The following is a 6690-nucleotide window of genomic DNA, read 5'->3' on the forward strand; positions in this document are numbered from 1 at the left end:
CCTGGTGCTGTTCCCCAGGGCTTGGCTAATTAGCTAACGTAAGCTAGCTACAGGTGATGATAGCTTGTAAAGAACAGCAGCAGTCAAGTCAATTTTACATATCTGGGATTTTTATATATCCCAGTCACTCTTTTGAAATGCTTCTGTCTATGTGTTTGGAGCTACCTTTGAATATTGGCCATATTCTATAAATTGCACCTTTTAAAAACCTTAAAACAGTGGAATGTTTTTACACTATTCCCACCTGTTTTATGTAATTTTAACTTTCTTTCAAATTTGTTCCCTCAGACAAATCTAAAGCAGTATATAATACAACACCTTTGATATTCTTGCTCTCACAAAAGCATATCTGCTCTGTGAAACCTGTAGAGAGTTAATGTGAATATTCCAATGTGTTGCCTCACCAATATTAAAGAGAAATTACCTAATGTCTTTCCACACACATTTATGTCATTATCATGCCATCAGCATTCGTTTTCCTGGTATTTGGACATAAACCAAAGAGGAAAAAACTGGAATTTGACCTGATGACGGTGGATGAATCGATGATCACCATTGATTTTGCATTTCATCCTGCCGGGAGTGTGTGGCAGAATTCATGGCAATCTATTCAACTGTTGTTGAGACATTTAACTCAAACCACATGCCAGTGGTGGTGCTGATGGAAACGTCAAGGGATCACCGATGTCGAAAGACTCTTTCTCTAGGTGCTATCAATTCCTGCACAAAATTGAAAGGCAACCCTTCCAAGAGTTCTTGAGAGATTTCAGTCTCAACCAAAGTGGCTAAAATGCCACTAATAATGCCGAGCTAAGCTAAAAGATTTGGCCACTGAGAGGTTTGGGATCATTTGAGTGATTTTTTTGTAGACCCTGCATTTAATTTGAATCCCCGTAAGACTCTGATTAGATATCAGTGTGAGCTGCGTGAAATCAGATGGGAGCTTGTTGGAAAAGAATGTGCTGAAGTTGAAATATGAAAGATGAAAACAGAGACTCTCTCCTTTCCTTCATCATATAAAGTTGGTCACGCCTGCAGCACTGAGCATCCTTTGTTGAGCCCCTGCTCCTGGGTCTTACTCATGCTCTCAGACGGCCCCATCTGGATCAAAGCTCCACCAGAACTGCCCTGTACTTCTTACTTCCTGTTATCAAAACACGAGAGACAAACAATCAGAGGTGGGTAGAAAAGAAATAGAAATAGATATTAATATTTACACACCTATTGTATTGAGAGAACACATGACAACAACATGGTAAGAGAGCGATGGATAGTGGCAGTCTTGGGTTTTGGGCGTTTGGACTCACAGACCTGACCGACCCAACATGAAGACCCACCAACAAAGCAACCATTCATGTCCTTCACTCAGTAATGGAAAACGTTTCCCCCCTGACGCTGAAAACAGAGCAAGGGGCAAATCTGTAAAGACAACAGACAGGGAGAGGTCTCTGCCGCTGTGGATTAGGATCTGCTTGCTGCAAGAGCCACGTTCAGATCTCCACACGGGCGAAAGGAACCAGGCATCTGCAGTGCAGAGCGCAGAGCGCAGAGGAAATGAAAGGCCCGATCTTATTCCTCCGTGGGTAGAGGGATCATATGGCCTTGGAGGCCAGGGGGACCTGCTCTGGATCCTGGGTCTGCTCAGCCTGCCCACTGAATAACTGCTTTACTTCATCCACCTTTAAATCTGGTGTATGTATGGTCTTAATCCTTTACTTGAGGTAACATTCAAGAATAAGGTGATATTCTTCAGTAGCAACCAATGAACAAGGTAGGAAGTATTCAGAAACTGAATAAAGAGCTGTTGGCTATTTAGCATTTGTAAGCAACATTTTAACATTTCATAATCAGCTTATAACACATGATAATAAAGTGGTCAGTAGATCTAAGTGTTAAGTGTTTATTAATGCATTTGTCAACAAGTACAAATCCTCCTGTGAATGTCATGTGGAAGGAAGGCAGACAAGGGGAATGATTATTTGTTTTTAGTTTTAAGTAATTAAAATTACCTAAAATAATTATCATTGATATTAAAAGGTGCAATACATAAGAACTGGCCACCTGTTGAATTCATACTCCAAACAACTAGGGAGCAACATATCACCTGAGTAACTAGCTAACTGCTGTCAATTACAGCTGCTGTTAGCAAGTTAGCTCAGCTAGCTGTGCAGTTAGAAGCCGTATCAGCTGACTCTGTCTAGAATGGGAACTCAGAGACCTGAGGGTACCTCATCAGGTGCAAAGTGATAAGGGAATAGCTGGTTAGCATGCTAACTTCTGTAGACATCTCTGCAACACAATACATATACATCTTTGACATAATGTCAACAGTGATATTTCTAACCTGTTGCACCTTTAATGTTGGCATTTCACTTGGCATTACTCTTCTAGCAGTTCTGTTTGGTCTCTACTAACTCCTGAACTATCTGTATGCAGTAATGTCCAGAATGGAAATTTGAAGCAAAATAGCCATGAATCAGCAAAGCACTGTTCTTGTCTGTGTAGTATCTGGCCTCAAATACATGTGTTATTGTGCAGTAGTATCATGAAGGGGTGAAAAAGTTCAAGGGAAATATCTCATCATCTTTATAATCCCGGGATTTCACACACACTGACAGCAACTCTGAGTTATATTGACCTAATTAGTTCCTCTGAGTTGGGCACTTTGATCTCACATCCAATTAAAGCACACAGGCTTTTTTTTTCAATGAAAACATCAACAGTCGTGGCCTTCAAGTTTCTCCAGCGCTGTAGGCAGCACCCCAGGACAGACGAGAAATGAGAGAAACATCTTCCCCTCAGGAAACAGGATGTCCCGACTCACTCATGCCCCGAGCAGAATCAGATCCCTAAACAAAATAGCGTTTTCCCAAAACACAATATGGGGCAATTGGAAGCTTTGGTGGCCACCCAAAGCTGTTTCAACCTTTTTTCAACCTGCTTCCAAGTTAAACAGGCTTTTCTGCAAAGTCATTCACAAGATGAAGAGAGACTGTGCTTTGATAAGAAAAAATATGTACATTTTAAACGTCCTGCAATCAGTCTGATAATCAGACATCAAGAGTGCCTCATTTCTGCTGGTGTCCATCTCTTCTATGTACTCATAAGACAGAGAAATGGAATCTTTATCCCCCAGTTTTGCACAGAATGTATATTAAAGTTTGGTTTAATCTGCACTTCTGTCAACAATAATCTGCACTAAAGCCGCGAATCTGAAGTAATCCTGCATAATCGTAGTAGGCACATCATTCAGAGTTGATCAGAAATGATTAATTGCTGCTTGTAAGGGACTGTATCCAAAGTATTTGTGTTATTAATGCTTTCTATCGCATCTCTGCTTGACGGTAATCCTTTTCCTATAACTCAAAACCAAACATTTATGATAATTAAAGTGTTGTTGTCCCCTCCCTCCTCCCTACCTTACCACACTTGAACAAATCAATACTTTTTTTCCGAGGCAGCCTCTTTCTTTTCTTTAAACGATCCTCATCATTTAGCTTTTTTATTTGCATAATCCGTTACTGGGAGCACTGTCCTGCCAACACCGGTGCAGGTATCAGAACAGGAAGTTCCTGCTCTCTGGATGTTCGTGAACAGACAGGACCGTCTTTTCTCTGTCCCGATTTGATCACGCTCAGTGTGATTACTGGGGGAATATATATAACTATATAACATGCGTTTTAATATTTAAATAGTGCTGACAGCAGATTTAAACGAAAGTTATTGTTGTGTTTACAGCTTGTTGCGCTGCCCCCTAGTGCCCAGTAAATGAATGCAGGTTTTACACTGTGAGTACAATAATATTAGTACTGATAAGAACACTGGCCAAAGCAAACCGTTTAAAATCAAAACATTAAGAATCCATTATGTGTATAAATACACTATATATTGATATTCCAGATGACAGTGTACACAAGACTACACTACATGCATACATACAAGAGCCAACCAGATTACTGTGATGGAAAGGAGAATAAAATAGGGCAGTAATAGAATCTGAAAATGTGTATAAAGCTGTTTTTTTTTTTTTTTCATTTTTATGCTGATATTCCTGACATAAGAAAAAGCACTCTGTCCACAACACAGTGATATGACCTCCTGAACCTCATTAGCAACAGACTTTCATAGTCTACTGCAGCTTTGAACTGTACTGAACCTCCTCTGAAACAGGCAGCGCTGTGTGTCTCTCCCCTGCACAGGTATTTTTCTGCGCACAGTGACTCCTCAGGCATCCTTTTCCTTCGCTTTTTAGACTCTAAAGAGCAGGTTAGGGTGGAAAGGAATGTGGTAATTTGAGTTGGTGGTGGTGAGGATGGAGGGGGAAAGTGCAGCTGGGCTGGGTCTGAGGGAATTACCTGAGGAATGACAGAACATAGTTGTGCAGTCCAGCGCTGACAGAGGTTGTTCTACAGACTGTCACAGGAGCAGCGGTCCAGGTCGGGGAAAACGCCGACTGAGTTTGTAGGATGGGAAAAGATAGAGGAGTACAAGATAAGCATATATACTAAAAACAAAGAAAGACGTTGTCAGGAACTACATTTAAATACTACCTATTTGTTTTTCCTTGTTTTCACATCAAGGAAATCTAATTACTCCCTGCAAATAGAGTCTCTCATAACATTTTTTCAGCTGAGGAAAAGTCTCACACAAGTCAAAGTGAGGCAGTTTGTGAGGCAAGACTGTGACACCTGAGTCCTTGGTGAAAGTGGTACAGTACAGGATTATAGGGGTTTACTGTATAGGGAATATAGATTATGATTTTGTTCAAATATTGAAAATTTTTCCCTGACTCATGCTTTAAATCAAAGTAAGCTTTTTAAAATGATTGCATCATTTGATGTTTTCCTGGCAGTAATATCAACAGGTGACCAAAGAAAATGCACCACGTTGTTGGACACGTTCGGGATAGTTTAAGCACACAACTCAACAAAATAGATAACAAAGGTCTCGTCATTTTTCGACTTTTATTGATTTTTATTTAGAACTGTTTCTCTGTAAAGGAAAATATTTCTTCTAACACGTATTTACACATAAGTAGCACATACATAGTATGAACAGGATTTAGGGGTTGATTTTTAAACATTTAAAGCTTCTCTGAGACTTTCACTTGATGAAAGCATGACAAGGACCCTTGGGTAGGTACACAAAATCATTTCAGCAGCCCCACGTTTCTATGAGGGGAACATGATGGTTTTCTTTATGCTATAGACTTAAATTTGAACCCGAACTCTGTAGAAATTATACACTGATCTTACAAAGATGTGTGAGAGTGACTGCTGTAATTCTCAGGTAAAACAGACATTGTTTTGGGGCAGGGCTCATCTGGATGACTGCCTGTGTAATGTGCCTCTCTGGGCGTCACAGCGGAGGAGTAGATCTCCCCCCCGTCTGACAGACACAATTACCTTGTCGGTCGTCACCTCCCTCCTCAGTGGCCTCATCAGCCGCCGTCCCCGTGTGATGACAGATTAATACACACCTGGCCTGACCCTAAGCTCGCTGGCTGCCCTGTTGAATGTCAGGGGAGGGAGTCGCCATGGAAACAGATGGACAGCCTCGTCAGCTGTTCATTATATGGGGGGAGAAGACCAAATACTTGGTGTAGTGACTGTCTGAGAATAAAGCAGGTATTTTTCATCAGGACAGTCCTTCCACTCTGCTGTGATTGTGTCACCTTGACACCGTTCCTGTGAGTTAATATCCTTTTTATTTTTGCAAGATTGTTTAGCATTATTGAAAGGGTCACAATTTGTATATGTTTGTACATTACAGGCAGTAAATCAGTGGGGTAGTTGAAAATGGGGATATAAGTCTGCTGTGGTCAGTGTTTGGTGTAATTAGGATGGAGACAGTAAAACAGCAAAGGGAGAAAGGGGAGAAGAGGGAGAGGGAGAAGAAAAAACAGAAATAGAAGAAAGAGACTCGTCGGGGGGGAGAGAGCGGAGTTTTCAGCCAGCCGCTGGGCTCTCATTCATGGGCGGTTGGACGGGAACACTGGCCACTCTGTGTCCATGGAGGTGATGTCTGCTGAGAGATGCTATCTTTACCTCATAGATACAATGGCCTCATAGACAGCGGACAGTGGGCCAGAGGGACAGGTCTCCACACTGAGCCTCACCGCTTAGCTGCACTGCCAGGAAGAGTGCGCCACCTACAGGTGCTGACAGGGAGTGAGACGCTGGAGGTCAAGACAAGTTGTATGAAACCAGTCTGTATGAGCAGATGGAGGTTGATTCAATGATTTCATACCTCACTACTAATACTTGTATCGTGAATCAATGGATTGCTCTTCAAATGGATGATGAAAGGAAGAAGGAAGAAAATCACTAGATGTTATTACAAGTGATCCCGCAAAGACATGACTTTGTTTTAAAAGAACAGGCTGCTATGTTTTCTACTTTTCTACTTATCTCAAAATAAACTTCCAAGCTCTGTGTAAAGACCATTTTATGTTTGGTTTTTTTTTTGTGCTCAAAGGTGGAGAGGACTAGACTGTATCGGATGTTGGATTAACAGAGAATGTGTTAGTAAGATCAAGTCATTGCTTGGTTTGGTGTTTTCGGACTTAACCTTTGAAGGGGTTGTAAGTCTAACATGTTGGAAGGCGTGGGGCAGAATATGTTCATGAAAGATGTGAAAGAAGACTACATATGCAGATAACACGATCAGAATCCTCTCACAAGAAAGTGT

General features: G+C 41.3%; 2 long non-coding RNA genes across 2 annotated transcripts; one reads left to right on the plus strand and one right to left on the minus strand.

Annotated features, from left to right (window-relative positions):
- Window positions 1-846: 846 nt before the first annotated feature.
- Window positions 847-4450, minus strand: LOC119021564. The gene is made up of 2 exons (XR_005075646.1): window positions 4356-4450; window positions 847-1144 (listed from the first exon to the last, which is right to left on the minus strand). It is a non-coding gene; the product is annotated as an uncharacterized LOC119021564 (long non-coding RNA).
- Window positions 4451-5439: 989 nt separating this feature from the next.
- On the plus strand, window positions 5440-6445 carry LOC119021563. Its single transcript, XR_005075645.1, has 2 exons — window positions 5440-5689; window positions 6055-6445. It is a non-coding gene; the product is annotated as an uncharacterized LOC119021563 (long non-coding RNA).
- The last annotated feature ends 245 nt before the right edge of the window (window positions 6446-6690 follow it).

Source organism: Acanthopagrus latus, chromosome 6 (genome assembly GCF_904848185.1).
Source record: "Acanthopagrus latus isolate v.2019 chromosome 6, fAcaLat1.1, whole genome shotgun sequence".
NCBI lineage: Eukaryota > Metazoa > Chordata > Actinopteri > Spariformes > Sparidae > Acanthopagrus > Acanthopagrus latus.